Source organism: Pteropus vampyrus, unplaced genomic scaffold (genome assembly GCF_000151845.1).
Source record: "Pteropus vampyrus isolate Shadow unplaced genomic scaffold, Pvam_2.0 Scaffold8, whole genome shotgun sequence".
NCBI classification, from domain to species: domain Eukaryota; kingdom Metazoa; phylum Chordata; class Mammalia; order Chiroptera; family Pteropodidae; genus Pteropus; species Pteropus vampyrus.
In genome coordinates, this window is record NW_011888789.1 from 4,324,932 (window position 1) to 4,339,268 (window position 14,337).

A 14,337-nucleotide genomic window follows, 5' to 3' on the forward strand; every position below is an offset into this window, starting at 1 on the left:
TCCCTTAGGGAAGAATTAGGAACAAGCCAGACAGTATAAAATTTTTATTTTGTTAAAGTCGATTAGTATTTGTTGCATTAGGTATAACCAGGGTGATTCCTATGAGGGTTAGTTGAGTGTACTGTTTATACACATACTCTCTAAAATAAAGTGATTTAGGTATACAGATAGACTAAAGAGATTAAAGACTTTTATTTTATTATTTGCCATTCAGGGTATTACCCTTTCAGAAACCAGAATGTCATTCAGATTAATAGATAAGGTCATGCCTTCGAGACCACAATGAATCAATATCAGGGGGCGAAAAAAGAGATGAGTAGGAAATGACCTAAATGCCATGAACTTTCTTTTTGTATTCTTGAGTCTTGGATTTTGTCCACAGAAACATTAATATTATCCAAGTAATAAGAAATAGAAAAGATTGATCAGCAATTAGCAAAACTTTAAGAAAACAAAAATGAACATGAATTCCTATGAAACTGATTTTTTAAACACTAATTTTCCTTTGGGTTGATATTGTGATAAACTAAAATATATTCTTTTGTCTCCAGAAAATTATTATTGGTGAACTTGTTTTTCTGTTAAAACACAGATTTTTCCTAAAATCTAAGTTAAAATAAAAGCAATTGGAATACTTCTCTATAAGGCATTTGAATTTCCTTTTAACAGGAGGTTACAGTTACAGTAATTATTTGTGTTTATTGCTCTTGCACACATTTTTTTCAGGAATTCTTTGGGGTTTGTTTTTATGTTTACCTGTAGATAAGACTATTTCTCTTTCTTCCATTTCTTCTGTTTGGACATAGCTCTGCCTAAGTAACTACCAGTTCCCACCATCACGTCCAGACATACAGCAACTTTTATTTGGCACCAGGGTTCTGCTGGGGCCTGCTGCCTCTCCTGGGCACCACTCTGTGTGTACTGGGTGCCAGGCCACGCTCCTGCTGAGCACTGCCATCCTGTTGGCATGATTGCCTCCCACTGTTCACTTTCACCCCAGACACCCTGGAGCCCATACAGCACATACTAAGGCATTGAAACCTCAGGGCTGGGGCCCAGGGAGGGGTGCTGAATTGTGTAATGTTCCTTGGACAAGTGGGAGAGAACTATTGACCTCCTTTTAATGTTATGTGCCAGTAAACTGGTCCAGAAGGCACGCAGTTTGTACTTAAGTGTTTTGTGAAACAGCTATATTCCTTTTACTTACACTGTTATCCTACTTATAATCTGCTCAGAATAAGATTCGGGCATGTGTCCATGGGGCTGGACCAGGAGACAGATCTGAAAGATAAACACGGCCATCCTTTTTCTGGATCACTCAGTCCTTAGTCTCGTAAGAAGCAGGTCTGCTTGGCCCTTTTTCCTTAATACCAGTTTTATGTATGTGTGTGTTTTTCTTCCCCAGGAGTCATTTTGGTGTTGAGGTAAATAGACTGCTACTTGCCCAGGCCATGTCTGAGTCCCAAAATTGGGTATACCTGAGACTTAAGCTGACACAACACTCCATATAACACAACCCTCACTGGTGAGAACAGGAAGAGAATAAGGGGAGAATGTTTCCTAACCCCTTACGTAAATATACTCTTTATGAACTTCTATTATAGTATATGCAGACTATTAATTCTTATGCATTGTATGTAGCCATTTTGTACTTCTTTATTTTCTTCTCTATGCCTTAGTCTCCCTGTCTGTAAAGTGGGGATAATAATAATATTCAACTCATAGAGCTTCCATGAAGCTTACATGAGTTAACAAACGTTTCATACTTAGGAATGGGCTTATATAGTGACTGCTATTTTAGTGTTAGCTATTATTATTTTTCCTACCTTTTTCTAATTCACTTTGTCATATCCTGTATTTCATTAGCTAACTTAGTGGTTTTCACTAAATTTGTTTTTCCCTTTCTTTTTTTTACTTTTGTCTCCCTACTTCCTGTGTGAGTCTTTTGCTTTCAAACATTCTTCCTGATTTTGTTTAACACTTGCTGGGGTACCTGATATGGTTGACTTTTCATTAATTTACTTGCTAATCTTATTCAGTTTTTCCTTCTCACCTAGGCAAAATGGAAGAAAAGGTGGTGCTTACCAGTCAGATCAGGGACAATCAGGGTTTGCGACAAGTGAGGCAGGATCCAGGTGAGAGGGATGTATTAATAAATCATCCCAGAGGCAGAGGGGAGGAAGGGGCTGAGAGGAAAGCGTCTCCCCACAGCCTTCTCCAATCTCAGGGACTGTATGAGCCTCAGATAGTCAGGAAATGGAAGTCTCAGCTTCTCCCATACTCACTGTGTACCCCTGTGGCTTTAGCAAACTCAGGGCACCCTCAGCTGCTTTCACTCTCCAAATGGAACGTGCTTCTCAGACCCCTGGCCTGTGTGCATCTGTTCCTTCTTCCTGGAATGAGCACCACTTCTCTTTTGGGGAAAACCTTTTATGACCCAGCTCCTAACTATCCTCTGAGAAGCCTCCCTGCCCCCCATCTCCCTGACAGGGCCTGATTCTTTGTCTCCACTGTTCTGTCCTCTTGCCACCAGCACAGAACTTACCAGAGATTGTGGGGAGGGTGTGGGTTATTTCTCTGATTCGAGTGTGAGCCCTTAGTGGGCTGGGACTTTGTACCCCCAGGTCTCCCAAAGGGTTTGACACGCAGTAACTGCTCGGGCCCCTGAGGCCCAGTCCAGCCTCAAGTTCATGGTGCTGGTCCTGTCTCAGGAAGGCCTGTGGCACCTCTGTGGAAACTACTTTTTTAAAGTTGTAGGTTGTGTTCCACGTTTATGGACACTGTAGTCCTCTTCCAGCTGCCAGATCCTGTCTTTGGAAGTGCTGAGCGCATCAGTGCCATTTCTGATCAGTGACTTGATCTGAGTTTCAATCCATCTGTTGAGCAAATGTGACTCTGTAAGAGCTTGAGGGGGAGAGCTCTGGAAGGTGGTGCCAGTGCAGACCTCCGATTTTTCAGTTCAGCGAGTAAATATTTGTTGATTGCCTACTACGTGCTAGGGGCAAGTTACCACCTCACCTTGTCCTCAACTGAACAAACCTTTCTTCATGGAGGTGGCTGGTGGAGGCAAGCAGCTTTCTCCCACTTGCTCTCAAGAGCCCAATAGAGCCCACCCATTCAAGGAGCAACTGAAAATTTTGATTGGCTCGAAGACGAGAATACGTGGGACTCTAGTTGGAGCTTATGCCCTAGAGCAGAGGAGCACAACTACCGCCTGTTCCCTGATGGAGTGGAGGGCCAAGCCGGCTTTCCTCCTTTTTTCTTTTTGCCCTCAGCCTGCAGTCTTGCTCATGTCTAGGTAGGTTTCCTCTTGCCTTGTGACTCACCGCCCTTAGCAGAGAAGGGGCGTTACCTAGAAGCATTCCATCGGGCTGACCTCAGCAGTCAGCCCTCACCTCGCCCCAGTCTGCAAGGGCACTCAGGGCACTAGTTTGTGACCACAGCAGCTTCCTGCCTCCCCTCACACCCTCTTTCTGCAAGTAGGCAATTTTCCTGGGAACTTGGCAAGTAACACCTTCTCAGAGACCTTTGTTCTTCCACACTCAGGGAGGTTCATGGAGAGCAGCAAGAAAAACTGTTTCTCAGAGGGGTCCGTGTACCAGGAAGACGAGATCACTAGAGCAGTGCTTTGGGGGCTCTGTTCCACTGTTGGGGTCATTTGTGGAATGATAGGACATATTCCCAGTCACAGGGACCTGTGTGTGGTAAACATAAGCTGCTGAGGGAGGCTGGCCTTCACCCAGGCTTGGGAGGACATCAGAAAGGCAAAGGGTGCCCATGGGGAAGGGGTGGATCTGGGGGTATCTCTTCTCCACCTTCAAGAGTCCAAGGGGAAAATCCCACTACAGATACGGAAACAGAGCAATGAAAAAGATTAGATTGGTTGAAAAGATATAACTAATTCTACTGATTCAGATGAAACCTTGAAAGAAAACAGAAACAGTTAGGACTTCACTTGGCCTCTGAGTTGTTATATAACCAGATGATGTCCTCCTGTTTCCTTCTTTTTAAAAATGGAGCTAATAGTATCTCTTGTCATCTCCGAAAAAGATACAGAAGGAACGTAAGCACTTTGGCGATGGTGGCATTATGGTGAAAATCTCTAGAGTTCAGTTATGCCAAAACAGAACTCAGAGTGACCTGACAAATGAAAAGAAAAGACCAAGTGTGGTAGCAAAATTCCTCTCTGGCTTTTAACTACTGGGTTAGGACTTTGGGTCTGAAGCTCTGCCTAGGAAAGTGGGCAGGTTCAGAGAGGAAGTGCAAGAAATAGAAGTCTCAGCTTCCCCTGAGGGCTGGCCAGTTAGTCGACAGGGTGGGCGGATGAGCTGGGCAATTCCTATGGATAAGGCAACTTTCAGGGGCAGTGTTTTTACAAGGGGAAGTGTCCCTACGTTAATAGAAAGTGAAAATCAAGAGAAAGCCAAAGAGGATGAGAGTGAAAGACAATGTGAGAAGAGGAAAGAAGAAAGAACCAATTTCTAGGGCTGAGGAACTCGTTGTCAGGAGAAAACTAATGTTAAAATTCAAGAAATTCTTCCACAGCGATCCATCCAGCCATCTTCAGAAAGCGGTAACCTCTTGGAGAAATGCTTCAGCTAAACGTAAAGCTGTGATAGATAGTCCAGGGGAGCTGAGAAAGGGAACAAGATAGAGGCTCTTTTAACGACCTTAATTGCTAACGGTGGTGGTAGAAGACCTTAATCATTCACGTATTTAAGTAACTTTAATCATAAATTAAGAGAATGGTTGCATCCAGTCATGAAGAGTTTATTCTGTACCCACCTGCCGACACAAAGACTTCTATTCTGTACCCGCCTACCGACACAAAGAACACCTACAAAGCATAGAAAAGACTGACTCGGTTGCCACCCAATGGCCACCAACCACATGAAGGGCTCCAGTCAAAACAAAGGAGCAGGTTCTAATTCTAATTCTAATAATTCTAATTCTAATTCTAATTAGATTGGAGTCCCTCTGTGAGCCAGGAAGTCCTCATCCTTTGTACATGATTCTAGGCTGGGCCTGGCTAGTGTTTAAAAAGAATTATTATGTCCAGTCCCCTTTTAGGTTGGATTGAGCCAATTGTCTCAGGAGGCAAACCTCAACATACTTCCAGACTGTCTATATGAAGAATTATAGTGGGTTAAATCTTTCCAGGAAAAATAAATGCCTGAATTGCCAAGTGAAATGTCAAGGTAAGATGCTGGGCTGCATTAATGATAGAGTTCTCTAATGTCTGCGAAAGGGCAGAAACCTTCACTGCTAAAAAGACAGAAGCAGTAGTGGTTTATTCTTTTAAAGGGAAATAGCATCCAGAGAAACACAAAACTGGAAAAGACATTACAGATTATCCTCTAATATAACCTTTGGGCTAAATTTTTCCCAAAAACATTTTAGATGGACAGATGATAAAAAAAAATATATTTATAAATGATTATGAATAGTGAGATGGTGCTTGAGAGAAAGAAAAATAAAAGCTGTATTTTTAATCAAGTTTAAAGGAAATCCAAGTAAGTCTTCATACTTGAACAAAAATCAGCTCATGGTCTGGAATCAACCCTGGACAGCATAAAAATAGCTTTCATTCCTGCCACAGCTCTGCGTGTCCTGGATCTCTACCTCACCAACTCTCCCTACCTCGTGCCCTGGAGTCCTCACCCCTAGAGAGATACCTGGAAGAGCAGGGGTCACAGGGAGGCCAACAATAATATATTAAAAAAAAAAAACAAAACCGAAGACTTTTCTCTACATGCACTGCCCCACTGGAAAGATGGTACATGGGCCCCTTCAGTACAAGAATTCTGATGGAAATAAAAGAGGGTTTTAAGATGCGAAGGCCAATAAGATGAAATCTTTGTTAGGAGGGTAAATGAGGAATTTTATGGAAAATAATTTGCAATATGCAACAAGAGATTTAAAATGTTCCTATTGCCTCAGTGATTCTCTCCCAAGCAGCTCATCAGAGGTGCACCCTCCCACACACAAAAGGTGTAAAATTAAAATGAAAAAAGACCGGCCAGGCCAAGTCAAGTGGAGGAACTGGAAATCATATACTGCAGGTGTGAATGCATAATGGGACAACGGCTCTGGAAAATGGTTCTAAAAAGTTAAACTAACATCTACGTATGACCCAGTCATTCTACTCCTAGGTATTTACCCAAGAGAAAAGAAAGTCCATACGAATATGTCTATACGAAGACTCGTACATGTGTGTTCTTAGCAGCCATTTTGCACAATGTGAAACAACTCGAATATTCATGTAAGGTGATGAATACCACGTGGTCTACCACACAACGGAAATCTGCTCAACTATGAAAAGGAATGAGCTACTGATATACAAAACAGCTAGAGTTACCTTAAAATGATGAACACTGAATGAAAAGGATACACTTTTGTTTTATGAGTCCATTTGTATGCAATTCTAGGAAAATGCGAATTAGTGTATAGTAAGAAAGCATATCAATGGCTCCTTGGAGATGAGATGAGCATGTGATGAGTAGGGAGAGGCAGGTGGGAGAAATTACAGTGGGCCACAAGGAAGCTTTTGGGGGCGATGAATATGCTTATTATCTTGATCGTGGCTTGATTTCATAGGTGCATACATGTGTCAAGAATGACCAAATCTGAAATTGAAATACATGCAGCTTATTACATATCAATTAAACTTTAAAATAGCTGTTAAAAAAATAAAGTTTCTTTTCCACTCTTGTCTAACTCGCATGCATCTAATTAGTTTTCAAAATTCATCTCGAATATCACTTCCTCTGTGATCGTTCCTGGTTTCTCTCCTTCCCCACCTCATAAAGCAAAATTAGCTCTTTCCTCCTTTGTACTTTCCTTGTACCTTAGCTCATATCCCCACTGTAGTTCATATTTATAGTTCACATTTATGTCACTCTAATAATTCACTTGTTGCCTGTTCTCTTTAGCTACCTTTAGCCATTTCTGTTGATAGTCTAGTCAACATTAAGAGGCTTAAACACGTATAATAATAACATCCTACAGATTACATGACTAGTATTGTGAGCAGTTATGCAGAAAGCTACTACAGAAACTTAATGAACAAATCATAAATAAATGCATAAAGCTGTTATTTAACTAAAGGCAAGCAACTCACCATGACATAAATCTATAATTCCTGGCAAAAGCAGAGGGAGCTGCGTGGTTTAATGAGCATAATACTTACTAAAAGGGAAAACTGGGAGTAAAAAGCTTGTCTTGGACTTAACTTTTGTGTAATTATCTTTAAAAATGTCTTCCTTTCAAATTGCTTTGTATAATTAAAAAGTTGATCAGAAACGAAAAGTTATGAAACACTCCCTTTTTTTATTTGAATCTAGTCCAAAAGCCAGAGAAACTGTATGAGGCTCCCAGTTACTACTATCTAGGACTTGGAGAAGAAATACCGCCAATCCGAGATCAAAATCTTCCTTCATTAAACTTTTAGGTGAGCTTGGAAAAACCAATTAACCTGCTCTCTTTCAATTATATCATTTACCAATCTAATCAACTAAAAGTCAGCAGGCAGAGCTAGATATCTCTACCCCTCCACAGGCAAGCCAACTTCTTGAACTTCAGTTTTCTTATCTTTTAAACAGGAAAAGCAGGACTTGCTATCTCTGAATCACGACATGAAAATACTTGTAAAGCATAAAGCATAAGCCAGCAATTCTACTCCCAGGTGTATAACTAAAAGAGTTGAAAACACAAACACTTGCACATGAAGGTTCACAGAAGCTTTATTTGTGATAACCAAAGAGTGGAAACAACCCCATGCCCATCGAGGGATGAATGGACAAATAAAATGCAGTATATCCATACAATGGAATATTATTTGGCAATAAAAAGAAAAGAGCTATTAATATATACTATGACATGGATGAACCTTGAAAATATTATGCTGAGTGAAAGAAGACAGTCACAAAAAAATTATATATTGTATGGTTCCATTTGAAATGCACAGATTAGTCAAAACTATAAAGACAGAAAATTAGGGGTTGCCAGGCCCTGGGAGGTGATGGATGGAACACTCTGTGAATATACTAAAGCCATCGAATTGTACATTATAAATGGGTGCATTGTATGGTTATGGATCGCATGTCAATAAAGCTGTTTAAAAAAATAAAGCGTTTACATAATTCAGTATTATACGTAAAAATTGGTGGTCCAGAGATACGCAGCAGCACTTCTCAAACTTTAAATACAAATCACCTGGGATCGTGTTAAAATGCAGATTGATTCTGATTCAGTAGGTCTTGGACGGGGGCCTGTGATTCTGCATTTCTAACAAGCTTCCAGTGGCTGTAGCTGCTGCTGGCTTGTGGGCACCCAGAAAATATCAGTTAAAGAAAATATGTTTGAGAAAGGTGCGTGTGCATATTTTAAGTACTACACAATTTTGTGAGGATTTATTCAAGTTCCAGCACTTAGAACTCTGTAAGAAAATGACAGTAACTTTTTCCAAGACCTATCTCAATACGAACTTATTTTGGCCGCCATATCCTGACTATCGCTATTTTAAGCCAATAATCTCTTCTTTGTTTCCATCACTCTCCTGTATCAAAGTCACAGGACACAGTTATTATGCCTTCGTTCTCTAGTTTTTGCCACATGGCTATCCTGTTTCTTACTGAAGATGCCAGAGAGGTAGTTCACAGGTGAGAGCGAGGGAGGGTCTTACTGAGTGTAAAAGTGACTTAGGAAATATCTCTGAGATTATCATAGTTCTTAGTAGGCGAACAATGCTACAAATTTTTATCAGTTAAAAAAAGCAATGACTGAGGAAATTGTTTAAGCCTTAGGACATCAAACAGTGATCACATTACAGCTCAGCGAGTAACAGAGAGAAAATATGACTTCTCACTCCAGGTCGCTGACATGTCACATGTTTCATTGACTTTTGAATGCAGACAACTTTCCAGAGATCTATGGATGCAAAAATGAATTAAATAAGATGTATATGTTTCTATATCTTATGTGTTGCAATTTTACAAAGAGCTGGATGTTACCAACTCAGAAGCTTAAGGTTTTATAATCTCTGGCACACCTAGCTGCCTCAACTGGAGATTCATTTCTCATATTGTCTAAACTTCCTCCGACCCTTCTGGATGTTGGGAGCTGGGTAAGGCATGGCACCCACAAACTTGCCCAGCTGCAGCCAGAAAGTGTCCATAGCAGTCAGTTTCTGGCTCTGGATACAGAGAATATAGTCGCTCTCAGCCAAAGCTAACACTTTCCCATGTGGGAGGCCCACTGGGTGACAAGCAGCTTTTGATGTAGACATCACTCTCGCAGAGAGCTATTTCTTTGGGGGCCGAGGGCGAGAGGGAAGAAGCTCATCCGCCAAGATGCTGTGCTATCGTATTTTTGCTTCCTGCAATGCGATCCTCATGCATTTGGGTAGAAGCAATTGCCCTGGCCCTTTAAAAGGAAAGTTGCTCCTGAAACCCGATTCTTCCTGGCAGAAACCCTGACATGCCTTTATTAGGGCTGATGAAATAATCTGCCGAGGAGTTAGATCACTTTCACGAACCTTTTCGACTGGAAACGGAGAGAAACCAGCACAGGCCTGATCTCCACCAAGAGTCACCTTCAGGGACACTGGGATAGGTTCATGAGGTTTGTGGATCTTTTTTCCTAGAAAAATTGAGAAATTATTTTGGAAATCTGAATTCTTATTGTAAAAATATAACACTGAGAAGCAGCTCAAAAGCAAGGCACTTTTGGGCTACTGCCAAGAGATAAAAGTATGTCTTAAAGCCGATCTAAATTTGGGGAACCCCAGAGAGCGGAACCTTACATAATGAAATTTTCCATGTTAACACTATTCCCTTAAAATCACTGGAAAACATTTCAGTGATTTGTAAACTTATGTACACTTATTCAGGTGGTTCTCATCAAATTTCATCCTAAATTTTAACTAAGCATTGAAGAAATATGTGCCTCCTGTATAGGGAGTTACATGAGAGTCTATTGCAAGGTACTTAGTGAACGTGCTGCCTGTAGATCTGCTAAGTTATCAGCGTGTCCAGGATGCATTTTAGCACTGAGCCCCTCTATGCTGAGTCCTATTTAAGAGGTTTAGTTGCTGAGAATATTGAGACAATCTCATTATACACGAGGTGTCCCACCAAACTGGCATTTTAATAATACTCACACTCAGCCTTAAGAAGAAACATCTCACGATATAGAGTGAAAAATAAGCAGCTTGGAAAGTTGAATATTCTCGCTCCTTTTCTGCCCAGGTAGCCTCAGTTTGTTGCAGGAAATGGAATTTGGTATTTTATAGTGGTCTGGCAAAGAAACTGCACTGCTCGCTCTGTCCAGCTCTCCTCCTTGGGATTGAGTACCAGGCTGACAAGACTGAGAGAGGGAGTTTCTCTGGAAGGTGACCACGGAGTCACTGCAGTTTCAATGCATACATGCTGCCTGGGGGCCAGAAGCAAAGCCTGGTGCAGGGCTTGGCAGGGGTTAACTGGGCAGGCACCTTGGACATCCCCCTTGTGCCCATCTGATAGGCCCCCAAGGCCTCAGTGTAGTGGGGGCCAGAAGCTTGGCAAAGGTCTGGCTTGGATTGAGCAGATGATCCAAGAGAGAATGTTCTTTCTCTGGGGTACCGCAGGGTGCATTGTGATTCTGGGAGTGCATTTAGGGTAATTCAATTGAAAATGGCTCTAATAACATTTGTGTGCACCTATTACTACCTACCTCGTCACTATACATTGCAGAGACAAATAGTATTTGTATGACAAGCCTAAGAAAATATGTTTTCAAATTTAACTTTTGATAGTAATAATGGAGCACTGTGCAGTCACTATTCCAGCAGAAGCCACCCAGCAGTACAGGAAAAGTGCATAGTGGCTTTGGTGTACAAATTTCTTAGGCCTCAGGGGTCTCTGAGTGAAGGCAAGTGCCCCATTCTTTAGAAACAACGGCGGGAGTTGTGCTGTGGAGGAGAGACGCTGGCTTTGAATACAGATGACTTGGTTCCAGTCTGAGTCTTGTCACTCACCAGTCATAAGGACTGTGTGGCAAGTCACTTAGTCTCTGAGGCTCATTGTCATGCTTTGTACTCGGGGATGTCACCTTAGAGGGCTGGTGACAGATAAGGCATTATGAGAGTGTTTTGCCAACTGCAATGTCCTGTGTGATCTGTGGGGCATCGTTTTTCCTAAGCAGTGGTTGTAGTCACCAACTGTAAACCGTGCATCATCATAAATGGCATCAACACTTTTATTAAGCACCTACTGTATACAATGCAAAGGGCTAGGGAATCGGAAACAAAGTGGTTTCAGACATAGTCACTGCCCTCAAGGGGCTCTCAGTCTAATGAATGAGAAAGAATATACTGCATTGCCGCTCTTATAATAAGGTAAAAACGCAGTCAGTACCTGCCTCCCCGAGAGTGATCCGGTAGTAAGTGAAGAGGACTTGGTCAAAAATGACAGCGGAGTGAGTGAGTGCAGAGGAGAGAGGGACACTCGCTTTCATGAGCAGGGTAAGACTCGAGCTGAACGTTGAAGGACAGCGGGATGTGGCTGGGTCCCCAGTAAACTTTTGAGCACGTGTGAACCTTAGTGAAGAATGGAAGGCATTGCAGCCTAGACACTAGTCCTGGGCTTACACTTTACCTATCCATTCACCTTTCCAGACCTCGATTTTCTCTTAAAATGTAGATCACCTGTCCCGATTCCCACATACATCAGAGAAATGTTGTAAGAAGGTAAAATGATATTTCAAATACCAAGACTTTAAGCCTTTGGAACAGGGAAGTCAGGTAAACAAAGAGACTATTATTATGTCATTCATAGTTTTCCAATGTTTTCATTAAACACCAACCTAAAAACTTCTGTTTATGCAACTCGGGGAGTCTATGAATGAAAGGGTTGCTCATATGAAGGAGTTTCTTTCTTAGTGCTCAGAACACAGGGGCATGTGAGTGAAAACTAGACAAAGAACCTGGGTTATATGGTCAGTTTCTGTTGGCTAAATGTCACGGTCCATTTACAGACACACAGACACAAAGCAGAGCCAAGCTGTAGCCATTCCCAGGGCTTGTGGCATTCTCTCAACAACATCGCTCCAGGAATATTAAGTGTTTCTCTCCTAAATCCTTTCTTTCCCTTCATGGTAACTTAGCGGTACCATAAAGGCGAAATTTCAGCACTTCCGGGGCCTGCGCCGTGGAAAGTAGTCACCCACTGCTCCAGCTCCGGGGGCAGCTCCTGGAGGCCTGCGTGCGCCCTGGAGAAAGCCCTTTTGTAGGAGCGCTTGTGAGTGGGTGCCATTTAGAAATGATTATCCTACCCAAAGGACCGCATCGCTGCAATCCTGTAACAATGCCTTTGGTTTTTCTTCCTTCCAAAGCTTTCTCCAATGGGCTGTTGCTTTTTCAGGGTTGAAACAAAGGGGGCCGTCCTGTGATAAGTGGGGGCTCAGCAGCTGGCTCAGGCGGGGCCTGTCTGCAGGATGAGGGCTGTGATCAACTGCATGACTCATAGCTGGGAGGAGGCTGCCAACCTCAGCTGCAGGCGTACAGTTAGCACTGGCGGAGGGGGCACTCTGGTCTGTGCCCCTGTGTGCCTCCTGCGCTGGGAGCACAGCTCTCCCCCAACCCTTATCTCTGCGTGGAACTCTTCAATAGGACTAAACACCCAGTGAAACCCTTCATTCTATCCATATTCAATCAGGTGCTTGAAACAGCGTATGACTCATGTTGGATTCGGCTTCTTTTGTTTTAAGAGTTAACTGTAAGTTTCATAAACGATTTCAGTGAGTAGAGTCCTTGTTGCTTACACTGCAGCTCTCTAAAGTCAGGGAAAGAAATGACCACACTGGAGCCACAGAAAAGCCAAGTCACAGAGTAGCACAGTCTCTTTCTTTCTTAAGCTCTCTTTCTGGAAGATCATCTGGAAGTACTTTCCTCTGAGACCTGGCCATAGTCATCAAGTTTGATTTGCTGTGAGGGATGAATGTATAGTTTATCAAAGAAGTATTGGGTTCCAAGTGCAAGGACTACCAGCCTCACTCCAGAGACAAGTAAGGGCCTGAGGATGAATTTCATCATTTAATTCAGGCTGAAGGGTAAGGGAGAAGAAATCTCTGTTACTCCTTTAGAAAAACTGAAAATTGACTCCATCATCTTGATGGGAATGGTCAGTTAATAAAGGACATAGTCTTTCTGATATTTTAAGGAATCTGTTATAAAGTCTGAAATTGATAATCTATACAATCTAGAGTTCTACATTCTTCATCCCTGGAAATCTTTGGGAATAGAGTAGCCATACAAGTGTTTGTATGATACCAGAAAAGGGCTGACAAGCGTGACACTATAGACTGGATATTTGTGTCCCCCGACCCCAAATTCATATGTTGAAATCTAATTCCCAATGTAATTGTATTAGGTGGTGGGGCTTTGAGGGGTAATTAATTCATGAAGGTGGAGCCCTCATGAATGGGATTAGTGCCCTTATAAAAGATACTCCTGAGAGTTCTCTTGCCTTTGCCAGATGAAAAAATAGCAAGGGTATGACTATGGATGAACCGGAAGTGGGCCCTCACCAGAACCAAATCTGTTGGCACCTTGATCTTGGACTTCCTAGCTTCCAGAACTGTGAGAAATAAATTTCTGTTGCTTATAAGCCGCCCAGTCTATGGTATTTTGTTACAACAGCACAACTGGATTGAGACCTGTGAATAACCTTTTGGGGGTTGTGGGAAGTTATCAGGACTGGATCCAGGCAAATGATAAAGCAGGTGGTTTGTCTCTGAATCTTGCTTGCTCATTCCTTCTCTCCTTAGACCTCTCTGCTCAGTTCCCACAATCTGTCTCAATGCCTGATTATCTCCAATAAGGCATTAAGTCAGGAGTCTGTAAAATAATCTCTAAGTCCCAATACCACACATGAAAGTTTTGATAGTCTAAGCACATCCAGTGTTCAGGACAGTGTTTTTGTAGGAAATAGCAGTAATCACTTCTGGTAAAGGATCCAGAAAGATTTGAATCTAGAATTCAGAATACATGTCAGTATATATGTTCAAGTTCCCACTGGGATAGTCTAATACCAAGCTGGCTTTTTGGCACACAGAAAACTCCTGAACAAACTCGACTTTGCTTCCACCACTCCAGAAACTTGGAATGGTTGAAGTCAAGTCCTAAGAGGAAAGATGTAGACCAGAGAAGACTCAGTAGCCAGGATCCAGCAAGGATCCAAGTTGATCATGAAAACTCTGGCCCAACTCCAGTTCCCCCTAAATCAATGTTATCATGTTTGAGTTAATTTGGACTCCTTCCCTTGGACACATCAGGCTACCTAATAATTTCCTTCCCAAGGC